We start from the raw sequence: 18,350 nt of genomic DNA on the forward strand, positions 1-18,350 counted from the left end.
AACTTTCAGAGCACAGTCAGTGGGGTGAGTGGAACCTACAGGCCAAAGCTGAAGGCCTTACTCTTGTGAGTTGGCCCATCAGCCTTTCAGACAGAACTCATGCAAGTAAGGACTGAGAGAATGGGCTATTGGTGCTTAGTCCCCCAGATGAGGACCATGGACCAGATTTGTAAAGGTATTTGGCCATTGCTCCTCTCAGCGTTGTGAGGCCTAAGTGATTTAGGCTCCAACATCTCATTTTCAAAAATGACATAGCCACTTACGGCTACATTCACAAAGAGACTTAGGTGTTGCTATGTTCAGTGTCGCAACGCTGACATTTTGGGTGTCCTGCCACCCAGTGGAACTCACAGCCTGAGGTAGGTGCCCACGCTTCCTATACAATGTATGGGGAGAGTTAAGTGCCTAAGAATGGGATTCATAAAAGCCACCACACTGAGTGGGGGGCTGCCTAAGTTAGCCAATAGGAAACACTAAGGAGCAGGGGAACTGGAACCTAGGTCTCTCACATCCCAGATGAGTGTTCTAGCCACTGTGCTAGATAGTCATTTTCACCCTAGCTCTGGCCTAAAGCATATTTAAATACACAGTGGAACAACTTCAACATGAGGGATTGAGGGAGCCCTGACCCAGAATAACCCATATCCCAGTTGTTAGGGAGGGGGCTATCCAAATTCAAATCTCTGAGAGGCAGAAGAGGCAATTGAACCCAGATTTCCTATAGCCTAGGTGAGTACTCTAATCACTAGACTAAACGTTATACATGGACACTGCCACCACTTCCAACTCCTTTGTGTGGGTTTAGGTGTATTCAGAGGACACCTGGCAAACTGAGCCTGATAGGCAGAGAGATACCTACTTTGAATATCCCAAGAGGACTTCAGTGTGAGCCAAGTATCTGACTGTCAGGACCGAGGTGGCTGTTCACATACTCACTGGCAGACGTTTAGTTTCCTAAGGGACTTTGTCAGTGGAAACTTAGTGTCAGAAGACCAAGACCATGGAATAAGGGGAGAGTGCTATCAACACTGGCAGATGGGTGATTGGTGGATAACAGTATGAAAGAGCTGATGATTATCTATCTTGGATGTACAATATCTGCTTCTGGGCAGCTCACTAAAGAAGTGAAGGCAATTATGAGCAAAGCCAGTGGATCATTTTCCCATCTGTCAACTTCTGTAGGAAGAGTAGGAAGATACATCTATACAAAAGCTCTATTGTCTTTCCAACACTACTGTACACCTCAGAAATGTGGCAGATGGTGGAAATACACAACAGGAAGCTGAATGCCTTCCACTAGTGTTGTCTGAGTGTAATCTTGGGGATTTATTGGAGAGACTGTATAACCTATGCAGAAATGCTGCACCGCATGGGTCAACAGACTGTGGACTAATTAATTTGACAAAGATGGCTACATTGGTTTGGCCATCCCATCAGGCTGCCCAATGGCAGAAACACAAGGTATGTCTTAGATTGGATTTCACTTGGAGTCAAGGAAAGGTGTTAAGAAAGAATGCCCCATGGAAGGACAATTGAAAAGGATACTACCATCCTGGAGACAACTTATGATGGAGACAAATATCTTGTTATTGATAGACAGAAGTGGGAAAAATGGATTGTCTCATGTGTTACTAGGCACAAGAGATTCTAAATCTAAGTAAGTCTGTGGGATTGTTCATGAGTGGGAAGTATATTGTATTACTCATATCTCTAGTATGAAAAGCCATAAACCACCACATTGACATCTAGTATGAAAGTGCAGTTGCTACAGGTTTTAGAGTATCAAATAATTGCATATGACATCAAATAATACTAGCCCTTTATTGTTTGTTGATTTTATTACAACTGGCAACATGACTCATTTCTGTCTGAAAAAAATTATATACAACTGGGTGAAAAAAGCAGAATGAGAAAATGAATGACTTTGACTTTTTTCAATAGGGGTCATTCCAACACTATATTGTTGACCTCCTACCTAGTTTTGTAACTGGACTACATTTGTTTTAGATCTTGTTAGGAAAACCGCAATGGGTTAGACTGCAACTTGACAAACTGGTCTGCTTAAAAGATGGTCACTAACCTTCTGTAACTGTTGTTCTTTGAGATGTGTGCTCATGTTCATTTCCATTAGGTGTGTGCGCGCCTTGTGCACAGTTGCTGGAAGGATTTTTCCCCCATTGATATCCCTAGGGTCGGCTCGGGAGCCCCCTGGAGTCGCGCCTTCATGGCGCCCTATATAGGGCACTGCTGATCCTCTGTCTACTCAGTTCCTTCTTGCTGGCAGACTCCAACAGAGGGGTAGGTGAGTGGGTCTTGGAATGGACATGAGCAACACATCTTGAAGAACAACAGTTACAGAAGGTTAGTAACCGTCTTTTCTTTGTCGACTGCTTGCTCATGTCGATACCAATTAGGTGACTCGCAAGCAGTCTCACAGGTGGCAGGGTCGGAGTTCAATGGGACACTGATTGCAGAACTGCTCGACCAACTGTTGCATCATCTCTGGCTTGCTGAGTGATGGCGTAGTGCGCTGCAAAGATTGATTGATGACCACGTTACTGCCCTACAGATGTCCTGGGTCGGGACTTGAGGCTGCCTGGGCCCTTGTGGAATGGGCTGTCAATGCTGGGGCAGGCATGTTTGCCAGGTTGTAGCAGGCCTTGATGTCTGACATGATCCATGATGAGATCCTTTGGGAGTCCCTTCATTCTATCTGCCACTGCTACAAAAAGTTGAGATGTCTTTCTAAACAGTTTCGTTCTTTCAATATAGAAAGCCAATGCCCTCCTAATGTCCAGGGAGTGAAGCCTCTGTTCACAGCTGCTAGCATGCTGTTTGGTGTAGAAAACTAGAAGAAAAATGTCCTGGTTCAAATGGAATTGTGAAACTACCTTCGGAAGGAAGGCTGGGTGCGGTCACAGGCGAACCTTGTCTTTAAAGAGACTGTATAAGGAGGCTCCAATGTCAGGGCTTTGAGTTCCGAAATCCTCCTGGACAATGTAATGGCCACTTGGAAGGCTACCTTCCACAAAAAGTACAGGAGGGATCATGTTGCCAATAGTTCAAATGGTGATTTCATCAGTGCTGACAGCACCAAGTTAAGGTCCCATTGGGGAACTGGCTGGCACGTTTGAGGAAAAGAACCTTTCAAGGTCCTTGAGGAAGCGACCTACTATGTGGTTCGCAAAGATCAAACGGTTAGCCACCCATGGATGAAAAGCTGAAATTGCAGCTAGGTAGACCTTAATTGAAGATACCCAAAGACCCTGATATTTAAGATGTAACAGGTACTCTAGGATAAGGAGTATAGGTGGCATCTCCAGAGACGTGCCTTTCTGCGTGGGCCAGATGGAGAACCTCTTCCACTTTGCTAGGTAGGTAGCCCTAGTGGAGAGTTTTCTACTTCCCAGGAGAATCTCTTTGACCGGCTCCAAATATTCCAACTCCTGTGGGTTCAGCCACAGAGCTTCTACATTGTAAACTGTAGTGATTGCAAGTGCAGATGATGAAGGCAGCCGTGATCCTGAATAATCAGGTCTGGCACTAATGGAAGACTGACAGGGGCCTCCACTGACAGCTCAAGAAGCGTGGTGTACCAATGTTGGTATGGCCACACCGAGGCTACCAAGATCATTATCGACTTGTCGTTCCTGACCTTTAGAAGGACCTTGTGCACTAGAAGTATTGGAGGAAACGCGTAGAACAGTTGCCTTGTCCATTGAATGAGGAAAACATTTGCAATCGACCCTGGGCTGTGGTTTTCGAAAGAGCAGAACTGCGTGGACTTCCTATTGAACTTCGTCATGAGTAGATCTAACTTTGGAAGATGTCATTCACCACATCTGGATGGAGAGATTTCTCACGGATATTGACCTGATGAGGAAGTCCACAAGCACTTTCTGAGATCTGGTAGATAAAAGGTTTCTATGTGTATCGTATGAGCTATGCAAAAGTGCCAAAGGTCGAAGGCTTCCTGACACAGGAGAGAGGAGCAAGCACCACCCTGTCTGTTTACATAGAACATCACTGTCATGTTGTCTGTTCTTACCGTGACGCATTTGCGTTTCAGATGGGCCTTGTAGGCTTGACAGGTGAGTCGTACTGCTCTTAACTCTCTCATGTTGATGCAGGTGAACAGATCTTCCTGCGACCACAGCCCTTGGATCCTTAGATGGCCTAGATGAGCCCCCCAGCCCATGTCTGAGATGTCGGTCACTAGGGTCATGGTGGGAGATGGCCTCAAAAACAGGACTCCTGCACATACCACATGCTGGTCTAGCCACCAGTGTAGCAAGTCCAATGCTGATGCCGGGTTTGATACAATCTTTTCTATGCAATCATGGGATGGTCTGCCAACCATGCCTGTAAAGGTCTGAGGCACAACTGGCATGCTGAGCCACCTGATTATAGGCCACCAAGTGTCCCAACAGCCTTAGGCAGTTTCTGACTGTGATCATGGGATGTCATTTCCATTCCTCTATGATGGAGAGTATGGTCCGGAACTGTGAGTCCGGAAGAAAAGCCCTGGCTTGGTTCGAGTCCATGACTGCTCCAATAAATTCTATCCTTTGTGTGGGGGTCAGGACTAACTTTTGTGCGTTGATCATGAGGCCTACTCTGACATATGTCAGCTTTATGAACTCTGTGTCCGATTCCACCTGTTGTCTGGAGTGACCCTTGATCAACCAACTGTCCAAGTATGGGTAGACCTAAATCCTCCCATTTCTGAGGAATGCAGCCACCACCGCCATGCACTTTGTGAAGATTCTGGGAGCTGCTGAGAGGCCAAATGGTAGTACTGTAAACTGGTAGTGGGATCAGTTGACCTCAAAGCGGAGGAATCTCTTGTGTCTTGGGATGATCAACACATGGAAATATGTGTCTTTCAGGTTGAGGGTGGCATACCAGTCTCCTGGATCCAGAGAGGGGATGATCGATGCCAGGGAGACTATTCAGAACCTAAACTTCTTCATGTATCTGTTGAGGTTTCTCAGGTCTAGGATAGGTCTGAGACCACCCTTGGCTTTTGGAATTAGGAAGTATTAGTATTAGGAAGGAATAGAAGGCCCTTAGATCCCGAGGAACCTCTTCCATCACTCCTGCCTTCAGGAGCTGCTGCACTTCTTGAATCAGAAGTTGCTTGTGAGAGGTGTCCCTGAAGAGACATGGGAGGGGAGGAACGTGAGGATGGGAGGGAGCTGAACTGGATAGAATATTCCAGTTCCACCATGTGTAGTACCCATCTGTCTGATGTAATCTGGGCCCACACATGGTAGAAATGGGATAAGCGGTTTGAAAATAATTGGGATGGAGGATCCAAAGTCTGGATTGGTACACCATTCCTGGGCACACCCTCAAAAGCCAGGAGGTTGTTTTGTTGGACCCTCACTGCGGCCAGATGAACCCTGATAAAGCTTCCTTCTGTTGTTTCTGCCCCTTCTGCGATTAAAGTCCTGTCTTTGGTGGAGTTGGTAAAAATGGGGAAGTGTTTGTGGCCTAAAATGCCCACTCTGGGGTGCTGGTGTCTGCAGACCCCTGGAGTCTGATCTGAAAATAGTGACTGGCCCTTGAAAGGGAGGTCCTGCACAGTTTGTTAAACTTCATGGGGTAGGCCCAAGGCCTGTGGCACAAGTTATGGTGCATTGTTACCCCCAAGGCCATAGTATGGGCTGCTGCATTGCCCCCTGAAATGAAGCCTTCACCGTTGCCTAGCCTTCCTCCACCACAGCCGTAAATTCAATATTGGAGTCAGTTGAAATAGATGCCGTGAATTTCATTATGGACCTCCAGGTGTTAAAGGAGTATCTACTTAGTATGGCCTGCTGGTTCACTATTTGGATTTGCAGACCCCTGGTGGAATACACCTCCCTGCCAAAAGGTCTATTTTCTTAGCCTCCTTGACTTTAGGACCCTGGTTCCCCTGTCTCTCCCTTTCGTTAGCAGCTGCGACCATCAGAGACCCTGGAGGGGAATGAGCGTAAAGATATTCATAGGCTTTTTAGGGAACAAAGTACTTCTGTTCAACTTTCTTGGCAGTCAGGGGAATCGAAGCAGGGGTTTACCACAATGCTTTCATGTTTTTGTCAATTGTTTTTTATTAAGAGCAAAGCAACCCTGGCTGATCCTGATGGAAATAGGATATCCATCACCAGGTCCATCCCCACTTCAGAGAATTCCTCATCCTAGATTCCCAGGTTTTGGGCATCTCTATGGAGGAGGTCCTGGTGGGCCCTGCTATCTTCCACTGCTGGTGCCAGAGAGGCACTGGTGACCACTCCGGTGATGAGCATGACGATTCCCTTATCCAGCTGGTTTCCTGTCCCTCGGTGCCCAGGGGATCTCATGGAGTCGGGCATTTTAGTTCCACAACAGTGCCAGTGATCTCAGTCTCGGTACAATGGCAGTGCCGTAGCTGGTGCTGTACCCGGGCTCAAGATCCTGCTCGGGGCCGGTATTGGTGTTGGGTTGAGAAAAAATCTCCAACCTAGCCTCATGGTACCTGCTTCCTGATGCCAAGGACAGAAACTGTCCAGAGTGGGGCCCCTGGGCTTGGTGAAAGACCACTGAGTCAGGACCTGCTATTGTGGGGGCTATCGCATGGCAAAGGGGTGAGCCATCTCCTGGCTCTCTGGTACTGTCCTCTGTCCAGATGCTGGTTCCTCTGCAAGGTGTAGGACTCTGCCTCGGAGTTATATCCAGAGTGCTCGCTCCTAGGGGACCATGGTGGTGTGGTGCCCCTTGGTGCTGGTGATCGGTGCCAAGGCAATGGCTGCCAAGGCATCATCGCCAGCTTCCCTTTTTATGGTACTGCCCACTTTCCTTATACTGCAACTTCTACCTCTGGTGGTCTTCCATGGGTCTACGACGGCTTTGGTGCCATACTCTCAATGAGCTCCAAGGCCACTTCAAAGGTCTCTGGGGTGGAGGGTAGCTCTAGGTTTTCCTCCTTCAACTCCCTGGGTGGGGAGTTTGTCAGCTCCGGACTCAACATACCCCTCTCCAGGGCCAGAGTCAACGATGCTGCGGCCATGGGAGCAGTGCCTGATTGGCCCAGCACGGGTTACACTGCACTAGCACTCTTACACCCCGATAGTCTAGGTGTGAGCGAGCTACATCTGTCTGTCTTCTTTGGCTTCTTTCTGGGGTCAGGGGAATGAAAGCGGTGGTGGGTGCTCATCTTCTGTGCCAGTAATGCTTTGTGGTGCCGAGGGTCTCGTAGCCAGAGTCCTTCCTAGTCACCGGGTCACGAACAGAAACTGGTGTGCTTCTGACTGACGTAAACGTGCTAGGCTCCAGTTCTGATGGGCTCGGAGATGGGCGAAGAGCCACCTCCATAAGGAGAAACTTTAACCTTTGGCTCCTGCCCTTTGTTCGGGGATGAAAACCTCTGCAAAATTTGTCCTTCTCATGTGCCTCCCCAAGACATTTGAGGCACGTAGAGTGTGGATCACTCTTCAGCATGGGCTTTTAACACACCTCACATGGTTTGAATCCAGGGGACCAAGTTGTGCCCCGGCCCCTGGGAGGAAAAGACTGATCCCTAAAGGGGATCTATCTATAACTATTCTATTCTAACCTAATTACTTGACGATTAACACTATTCTAACTGTTTACAGGACAATGAAAAGGAAAACACTGGGAGAAAAGGACCCTTGCAGAGCAAGAGGCAATGGATTCCAGACATCCAACCGTCAGAGGTGGTAAGAAGGAGCTGAGTAGGTGGAGGGTCTGCAGTGCCTTATATAGGATGCCATGAAAGTGTGACTCCAGGGGGCTCCAGAGCCAACTCTACAGATACCATGGGGGGAAAATTTTTTAGCAATTGTGCACAAGGCATGCACACACTTAATTGGGATCGACATGAGCAAGCACTCAAAGCAGAAAGGTAGCTACACTATCCCAAGACCAGACAAGAAAACGAAATTGTAACTCGGCTTTTATACACTTTCATTGGAAAGTTAATTCAGAATAAGGTAGAGTATGAATTTAAAGCTCAGTACCTATTATGAATAACTCCATGTGTAGACAAGCCCTCGGAGACACCTTTGTCATAGAGCATGTGCTGCCTCAGTCAGGAGGGTCCCCTCAATCCCTGTCTTTTACAATCCCCTTCCTTGTAGTAGATGGTATCAGACAAGTAGCCTCTGCCTTCCTCACTGCAGGTAGACTCACACTATGAACGGGAGTTTGGTAGGCATTGCTCCCCTGCATGCCAAGCGTGGTCTGTGATAATCTAGCCATATATAAATCCTAAGTATTGTCTGTCAAGTCATAAAGTATATCATAATGAGAAACAGGCGCGTCCAGGGCCCCCTGCTTACATTCCTCAGACTATTAGCAGAACAGTAAAGAAAGCAAAAAGATAAAGCTGAGAATGTTACTTTTCTCATAATAAAAGTAGACTGGTGCTAGGCCTGGGAAAGTTGGCTATTTAGGAACATTAGGGGAGATTTGCTAAAGCACCTAAGAGAGTTAAGCACCTGAATATCCCACCCACGAGTCTCGTAAGCCATGCACTGCATGAAAATCACATGCAGCGTATTATATGCTCATTTAATGGGAGAAACTTCCAGAAAATATCCAGACTACACATGCAGTATAAAGTGATACTTTACGTGCAGTATCCCATTCTTCCAGATAAACAGATCTATTAATTCCTTTCAGAATTAATTAATTCCCTTCAATAAATGTGTTGCTGATTATAAATAAGGGGTTTCCTGAATTTTCAAGCCATGTGCAGCCCACGTGTGGACTGGCACCATTCCATTGACTGCAGTCAATTACAACAGGGCTCAATTTGGCCATTTGTGTTTAAAAAGATAAATCCAAGCCACTTTGTTTTCACATTCAAGAAAATGAATCACAACTTCAAATCTTCTGGAACTCCAGGATATTGATTTTAGCAGCAATACTCAAAAGTGAGTTATTAACTGTAATCAAGAACATGAAATAAATTAATTTTAAATGCTTTTTTTCCCTCCTAGGGCATTGGGATTAATCAGGCATGTAAAAAGAAACAGTTTCTGATAAGTCCCAAAAATACACAGGAAAAAGTGATTCACCGTCTACAAGAAGGATTCATCTAAATTAGTGACATCATTTCTGTTCCTTTCATAAAGAAACTAGCCAAGCACACACTAGTCTTTTTTTCCCCTGGAACTCCCCATTGTTACCAGTGATAAAGCTATTGTAGCAAGAGCTCCCAGGTGGTGACTGGCATTCTAACCTCTCCTAATCTTGTCTAAATAAGATGGTTAATCCACCTGTAACTGCTGATACCTTGTCTGCATTATTACCTCCAGTGGAGCTGCATCAGTAGGAGGAAAAAAGCTAGTGTAAATTAGGCCATAGCACCTGATTTGTCTCTTATACTGCTGTAAGTTAAGAAATCCATGGAAGTCCATGGAGTTATAGTAGAGTAACACCAGTCTAAGCAAGATTAGAATCAGACTCACATAGAAAGATTAAGTTTCATTTTACAGTAGATGCAGCCAAAAAAGAGGAACCAAAACTAAAATCTGCAAAGACCAGACTGAAACCCACCACCTTGGCATAACCTAGAAATTCTGAAGGCACAGTGAGGTGTCTGTCTATGATGGATCAGAAATCCCCTTTAGAACAATCATTAAACATTTGTTTATGAATAATGAGTAGAAAGCCAGTGACTCTGATATCTGCATTGTAGCAACATTTCTGTAGTTACTTTTCAGTGTTCTAGCCAGTGGTTCAATATGACTTCAATATAAGATATGGAATGGCTGGGTAGGTTCCCAACATTTTGATTATGGCTTGAGTAATCCTATATAATACACATCAATTTAAAGTTCAGTTGTACCCCTTTTGTTCAGCCCCCATAGTCCAAAAGCTGCAGAGACAAGAAGGTGTCTCTCGCCAAGTAAACTTTAAGAATAATATTTTGAATTAAAATGATCATTTCTAAGAGTCTAGTCATCTTCTTACAATCAGTGAGTTCTCATGCTGCCACTGGCACAGATATCGCACTAATTTTCAGCCTGCTGCACTATGGCTTATCAAGCATTTTTTCCCTACCCAAAATCATTACTGAAGTCAATGAGAGTTTGGGGGTTGCAATGAATACAGGTTAAGACCCTTAAATTGTAACAAACCAACATTTTTTAATGTTTAAATACTGCAGTTTGCGATTCTGCAGAATATGGTTGAAGGAGGTTGAAGCTGGCTTAGTAGTCTTTGGTGAGGCCAACATCAATACTTTATCCTCCAACAGCAGGAAACTCTAAAACATCAATGGTAACTAGCTCTTTTTTCAAACCCTGTTCAGATTTCGTTCATGGCAAGAAGGACTGGTAACTTTTTCAGAGTAGTGGCCTGAATGATAGGAGGAAAGTGTTCTTCATTGCTTAGGGTAAGAACAGAGATAGGCTCCATACTACAGTGTTTGGCTTTAGATACATATTTCATCAAAATAAGACATTCAGTGGACCCATGTAACATGCATTCATGCAGAGGTCATCCGAACATTTATATCACAAACAAGTCTACACTCACCTTTCCTGTAGCTTGCCTTTATTAACACTAACAGACCGTAAAGTTCAGCTCAAGCTTGTACCCCAGGCCTGTCTGTTGCTTTCCCGTGTCTGCGTCCTTCTTCCTCTCTAAAAAGCCACTTTCCCACTTCTTTCTATATGGGTTGGTGTAGCATGGGGGCAGGGAGGGACTGCCACTCTACCCCTGGTGGGCAGAGCCAGGGAAGCCACACCTTCCACTCCAGAAGCAGAGGGGTGGAGTGGGAACAGGAACAGGAAGCATAAAGGATGGACCCTACAGCTCGGGGGAGGGAGGCCAGCTGCTGGAGGAGAAGGACGTTCCTGCCCACTGCTGGAGGGAGAACCCAGGGAGGACTCTGGCTGCTTCAAGGACTCACCCGACCCATCTGAGCAGTTGGCCAACCCAGATGGCGAGGGTTTGCTTGGTCTGCCGCTGGAGATGCATCCTGAGAAGGCGGATGATAACCCTTGGCCCCGGGTACATAGGCACAGAGGTGGACGAAATAGCCCAGGTGTAGCCGATCACAGCCCAGCTGTGCTCGTGCTTACGTACTGGTTGGCATGTTGCAGCTGGAGCCCCGCTGACCCAGTGGCAGAACGCTCCGTCAATGTTATGGCCCTGGGCTGGGATGCGGTGGAGTCGGAAAGGCCTGAGTCCTCCTCCCCCTTTGTCACCGCTTCTTGAGTGGCAGCCTCGCCCCGACCTGTGAAGCCTCCTTGGGCCATAGATTGCTTGTTTGCCCCACTCCCTGCTTGAGGGCTGGGGGCCATAGACTGCTTGCCCACCCCACCCTCACTTGATGCCATATACTGTGGAGAGCTAATCCCCTGCCTAAAGCTTGGACAAACAGGTGTGGTCACGAGGGGGGCATGGCCTCCCTCTGAGACTGACAGGGAGGGATAGGCCGCATCCTCTACAGTTGGGTAATGAGCCATCTATTTCAATGAGTAACCAGAGTCCACTTAATCCTTTCCCAGCAGGGTCAACAGTCGCCAACAGGATGGGATGTTTCAGGCAAACACTGGTAACTTGTTACACCTTTCTGGGATTTTTTTTTTTTTTTTTGGAAAACACCTCACATTTGGCAAGAAATTGGCAAGAAATCGCCTTTAAGAAGTAATTATATGTACCCCAGAGATAGTTTTCTCTTAGATGGATGCAGTAAGGTGGTGAATTCCACTGGAGGCAGAGAAATCACTCCAAGTCTCCATTCAGTTGTGACCAGAGGTTCTCTCCATCTCTGAGTCAGACCCATTGAAACTAACTTCCTTTTAAACAACAGTGAATATCTCCAGGGCCCAATATTAAATCCAAATGTTCTCACACAAAAGAGGAACATAGCTGATTAGTAAATAAGAGCAAGAGAGACTCCTTTTAAAAAATATTTAACATGATGTATAAGTAGCCTGCTTTGGAAGTGTGTATTTATTTCTACACTAAAACGTTCCTTGGGAATTGGGAGTCTGAAGCATCTGTGCAATACATTGCTGAACTGCTGAATTGCTGAACAAGTATTTTCAATGCTGAATAAGCTTTGTCACAATTTTAGCCTTGCAGCAGATTTGACAGGCAATAGGACTGAGATTTTCTCATCAGATTTGTTGTTGCTCTAGGAAAACTGGAGCATATGTCCTATGATATGGGACTACATTGTGGGAGTAGTATAGATTCTTCATAGAGCTGCATTTTCTTAGCTTAAGGCTTTTCCTAATCATTACCATTCACATAACCTAGGTATTCGGTTTGTCTGAGTCTTTTTATTCTGTGTACTAAGTGTGCTTCTCCAGTGCTGTGGTGTATAGTGAAGACTTATTCTGCAGGGTACTGCTTTAATCACTGTATTATTGCTGTGCTGCATTCAACCTTTGTGCAGTCTCTGCTTTAAAGATCAAAGTATCAGCCCTAATGGAAAAAATAGATTGGGTGCAAAGGCATGCAAATACAGGGTAGCACAAAGTAGTTACTCTGCAGCATAGGTCCCCATCACAAGCTACCAATAATCTCATTGTATGTACAACATGTTTTTGGTGCTTTCTGGGTCTCAGGGGTTTGCCCATGGAGGGTGGGGGGAAGCTAAACTAGACAGCACTCTGGTGGCATTCTCCTCTAACAAATGCATTCTGGTGCAAATCCCTGACAGAGTTAACAGTGCTCCTCATGGTACTGATTTGTGTTCTGCAGCTTCTAGCTCAGTGACAGCAGAATGCAGGTATGGCGGGAGGGGAGGTCAATGGTAGCACATCTACTGAGCCAGTCATACTTATGGGGTGGGAAGGACCAGGGGGGTGAGGGGAACAGGGAAGCTCGCAGAGACGCTGGTCTAATAGACTCATTAGACCTAGATCTGGGAGTTTGGGCCAATTTGTTTCTGCAGATCTCCTGCTTCCATGAGGCGTTCAGGTTTGCACCCACTCTCCATTTTGTGCTACCTCAAGGGCTGCCTTAGGTAGCCATAGATTTATTTAAGTAAATTTTCTCTTTCCACATGTTTATTGCAAGAAATAGGACATATGACCCCATGTGACCCAGCACTAATTGTAATCACCATCTTGTCATTTTAAATTCTCAATCTCAATATTGAAGTATCTTTCCAAAATCATATAATTTACTGGAGGGTGACTGATAGGAAAATATTGATCAATGTCTTCAAATTAGATCCATATTTCCGTTATCCTTAAAGATACATAATCTGTTTGTAAATCATTTCCCCAAGAAAGCAGACAAAGCCTTAATAGGGATACCTATTATGTGAGCAGAATCATTTTAATGGAATAAATAATATATAACATGAACATTCAGAACTAACTACTATCCATGGATTGTCATACTGCTTATCTTTCTTTTTGAAAAAGCAGCATCTCTGTGCATGTAGAAATATTGTCTGAAAGTGTTCAATTGAAGGGCGAATTTCAATGGGTTCACTTATCCAGACAATCTCATGCACTCCAAAGGCACTATACAAATAATAAATCATTGTCACCATTAATCAAAATTAAGCACATTTTTGCAGTTTTGCATATACGGGCAGAATTCTAGGCATCCAGAATGCTACATGATTTCATTGCTGGTAAATGTTTGTTTATTTTCATAGTGAGTGAAGTCTTTCTTCCTAGATTAAGGAGAAAAGGGAAAATATTCTCTAGAACATGCCGTATTTCACAATTTTGACCCACACCCTGCCCTCTTCATGTATAAAATATTGCCAAAACGACTCTCTTTTATTGTGTGGTTGTTTTTAAATAACCTCCTGGGTACTAAAGGTCATGATGATTAAAAAAATAAGCAGTTAGTACGAAAGAACTTTTTTTAAACATGAAAAAACAAACAAGAGAAATCCTACGCAATCTTGCCATAAATATAAGGCATCATGATGATGATGAAAGTGGAATAAACTATTTTCATGTACTTAGGGTGACCAAACCGGCCTCACTCGAATTCTGCTTTACTTTTGTACTTGGGAACTATGTAACAAGACTAAAATTGTAAAATAAATAGTGTTATTCCACTCTTCAATCATAAAACTTAATCCTGCAGCCCCTACCCATATGAGTAGCCTCATTTAATCCATTTGGGCTACAGTAAAGGCTGAAGGATTGGTCCCATATATTTTTTTAATCCATATTTATTTAGCAGTAGAGATACTAATGTTTAATGAAGGTGAGGAAGGACAAATTCAAACCCTTTTCTTACAGTTATATCTCCAAAACAGTATTTTGGGGTGGAAATTTCCCATCCTCAGCCTGAGTCCAACACTGGATATTTATAGAAGGCTGGAGAAAATCCATTTAAATATTTTAAAGTTACGCAATCAAGCTTCCAAAAAAAAAAATCTACATGTTCCCCTCTCTGTGTGTTAGTTTATATCTATATTTATAGCCATAGCTATTTATAGATATCTAGATATACCTAGATAGTGTGTATGTGTAGGTGATATCCAGATGATAAATTTCAAAGACAAGCAATTAGTAACTTTATCATGCACTTTTGAGCACCTCATTGGATCTGACTGATCCAGCTATCCAAATGGCTGTGCTGCTCTCAGATAGCCAACATTATTTTTAAATCAACCTGCATTTATTATTTATATTGCTGTAGCACCTAGGAAACAGTCATGGATCAGGACCCGTTATGCTAAGCATTGTACAAACACAAAACAAAAAGACAGTCCCTGTCCCAACATCTTGTTTCTACCTTCTCCAGGTATGGAAGTTTCCTTCCACCAAAAATCACCCTGCTCCAGAGGGCCAAAATTCGGGTCTGCACCAGTGACTGGTGTTCTATATCTAAAAATGTCAGCTCTCTGAAGACCCAACATATGGAATCTTAAACTCATTACATTTTTTTATACCTAGAGGATATTGGTTAGATTTAGAGGGGTTTGTGTCTCTTTGTGAGCCCTGCACAGTTGTACAGGTGGTAACTAAGGCCCATATGCTCAAAGCTATTTAGGCTCCTAATTTCAATTTATTTCAATGGAAATTAGAAGCCTAAATATCTTTGAGGACTGTGTCTTAGGCACCTCCCTTTACAAGCTGAGGGATATGAAAAACAGTCCCATTAAAAACTGTTTAAAATGGCTTTAAAACATTCCTGAAACTTCCTTCCTGTAACACGTGGCATATACAGAGTGCAAGAGGGTGTGGTGTGGTAGAAAGGTTTGGCTGGCACTTCTCTGGGATGACCGGCATTGCTCGCTCCTGACTTCACCACTGAGTAATGTGCCCATCCCAAATGCAGGCTGGTAAAACCTCAATACAACTCCGGCTCATCGGGCATTCCTCCACTCAGAGAGGAACCACAGAACCTGACTATGCTATTAGAAATCTGTATAGCAGGAATTCCCAACTCATGGGGCATGGCCCTAAGTAGGTGTGTCCATCTCTCTGGCCTTGTCTAGCCAGCTCCAGTGCTGGTCACTTCCTCTTACCCTCTCTGTGGTTCTTGGTTCTTGGTTCTCTGACCCTTTCAGCTACTAGATGGTAATACCTAGTGCAGTTTCCAACAGATTTTGTGGCAAGAGGCAAGAAACTGCACCTGATAGCACTGGAGAGGATGTGGGTGGGGATGAAACATGTTACGTGTGAAACAGTATTAACTTTAAGCAGGGAAGGACCATCACTCAAAATGGAAGGGGGCAGAGGGGAAATAGAATCCCCTCAAAGTGTAAATGGGGTGTGAAATGGAAGGGGAAACGAAGCACATAAGAAAAAAAGAATGGCCATACTGGTTCCACCTACCCCAGTATCCTGTCTTCTGAGAGTATCCAGTGCCAGATGCTTTAGAGGGAATGAACATAACAGGCAGTTTATTGATCCATCCCCTGTCATCCACTCCCAGCTTCTGCAAGCCAGAGATTCAGGGACACACAAAGCATGGGGTTGTGTCCCTGACCATCTTGGCTAATAACCGTTGAAGGATCTATCCTCTATGAGTGGCATGGAGGGACAGTTAGCACAACACAGTGAGATATTAAAAGGGACAGCACTGGGGATTGGGGAGCAACAGGATGGATGTGGGGGACAGCAGAGAAACATCACAGAAATGGCAGATGGGGGACAGAGCAGGGGCAATGATTGAGGTATAATAGTGGGAACTGGGGAAACACAGTACTAGGAATAGGGGAGAGGCAATGGAGAAAATAACGGGGCAGGTCAGATAAAAATTTGAGGAGCAACTATCAAAAGACACAAAAACTAATAGCAAAAATTTTTAAGTACATCAGAAGCAGGAAACCTGTCAAACAATCACTGGAGCCACTGGACGATCAAGATGTTAAAGGAGCACTCAAGAAAGACAAGCCCGTTGTGGAGAAGCTAAATGAATTCTTTGCATCAGTCTTCACTGCAAAGAATGAGGGAGATTCTCACACCTGAGCCATTCTTTTTAAGTGACAAATCTGATGAATTGTCCTAGATTGAGGTGTCAGCAGAGGAGGTTTTGGAACAAATTGATAAATTAAACAGTAATAAGTCACCACTACCAGATGGTATTCACCCAAGAGCTCGGAAGGAAAATATGAAATTGTGGTGATTGGAGGATACCAATTGTAATGCAGATTTTTTTTAAAATGTCCCAGAGGCAATCCTGGCAATTATAGTCCAGTGAGATAAGGTGGATGAGGTAATATCTTTGATTGGATCAATTTCTGTTGGTGAGAGATATGAGCTTTTGAGCCACTCAGAGCTTTTTCTTCAGTTATGAGAAGGGTCCCCCAGCGTCACAGCAAAATGCAAGGTTGAACAGATTGCTTAGGGTAAGTAGTTAGCACATATTGTAAGGGACCATTCAAGGTAGAGTGGTCCATTAACACCTCTGCAGTCACAGGACCAGAGACGGAGTTAGTGGGAATCTGGACAACCCATATTTTTATAGTATAGCTACATTACATTAGATTTTAATCCACTACATGCAGAATATGAAGGAGAATTTATTCCTGCATAATAGAACATCAGCAATAAACGTTTTTAAACATGCCTCAATTTTTAGTTCTCTGAAAGCACATTTTTGGGTGCATATTTCCAGAGAAGGGCTACCACAGAATGGAAAACCTGCCTTATGAGAGGAGACTCAAAGAGCTTGGCTCATTTAGCCTAACCAAAAGAAGGTTGAGGGGAGATATGATTGCTCTCTATAAATACATCAGAGGGATAAATACTAGGGAGGGAGAGGAATTATTTAAGTTCAGCGCCAGTGTGGACACAAGAACTAATGGATATAAACTGGCCATCAGGAAGTTTAGACTTGAAATTAGACGTAGGTTTCTAACCATCAGAGGAGTAACGTTCTGGAATAGCCTTCCAAGGGCAGCAATGGGGGCAAAAAACCTAGCTGGCTTTGAAACTGCGCTTGATAAATTTATGACGGGAATCGTATGATGGGACAGCCTAGCCTAGTTTGGCAATTGACTGATCTTTGACTACTGGTGGTAGATATGCCAATGGCCTGTGAAGGGATGATAGATGGGGTGGGTTCTGAGTTATTATAAAGAATTCTTACTTGGGTGTCTGGCTGGTGAGTCTTGCCCACATGTTCGGGGTTTAATTGATCACCATATTTGTGGGTCGGGAAGGAATTTTCCCTCTTTTGCCTTCCTCTGTAGCATGGGGCACAGCTCACTTGCTGGTGGATTCGCTGTACCTTAAAGTCTTTAAACCATGATTTGAGGACTTTAATAAGTCAATCAATGGTTAGAGGTTTATTACAGGAGTGGGTGGGTGGGTTTATTACAGGAGTGGCCTGCCTTGTTCAGGAGATCATATTAGATGATCATATTGGTCCCTTCTGACCTTACAGTCTATGAGTCTATATTACAGTAACCGCTTTCCCATTCTTTGCTTAATATATATAAAAAATCTCATCACCTCTAGTGCAATAATAATTCTCATTTGGGACTAAATGCTGCTGTCCCTTAGCTTCCCCTGGCTCATCACACCCTGAGTTAACAGGCTTTGTATATGCAGCGTTGTTGTAGCTGTGTTGGTCCCAGGATATTAAACAACTGAAGAAGAGCTCTGTGTAGCTCAAAAGCTTGTCTCGCTCACCAACAGAAGTTGGCTTAGTAAGAGATATTACCTCATCCAGCTTATCTCTTAGGCTTTGTATAGGTGGTTTAAAGGGACAATCAGGCAAGCAACTCTCTCTAGTCCTTTGACTTGAAATAACCTAAGCTGAATTGGCTGCCATCATTATAGCACATGGGCTTTTCATAGCACCTCAGGCCTTTGCACACTCCCTACACACAAGGGTTAGGCCTGTGAACCTGCAGTTGTGAAGCCATATCTTCATTCTTCCCTTTGCATGGGTACTGTGGAATGAAGCATTCC

General features: G+C 44.4%; 1 long non-coding RNA gene across 1 annotated transcript in view; it reads left to right on the top strand.

The window, feature by feature from the left end:
- Positions 1-9,095, top strand: part of LOC137141328 (uncharacterized) — a 47,422-nt gene extending 38,327 nt beyond the window's left edge. The window contains exons 2-3 of the long non-coding RNA XR_010916582.1: positions 7,617-7,700; positions 8,985-9,095. This is a non-coding gene — a long non-coding RNA (uncharacterized lncRNA). The remainder of the gene's footprint in view (positions 1-7,616; positions 7,701-8,984) is intronic.
- Positions 9,096-18,350: the final 9,255 nt, after the last annotated feature.

Source organism: Emydura macquarii, unplaced genomic scaffold, assembly GCF_026122565.2.
Source record: "Emydura macquarii macquarii isolate MOO-44397 ecotype Brisbane River unplaced genomic scaffold, CSIRO-AGI_Emac_v2 contig_369, whole genome shotgun sequence".
NCBI classification, from domain to species: Eukaryota; Metazoa; Chordata; order Testudines; family Chelidae; genus Emydura; species Emydura macquarii.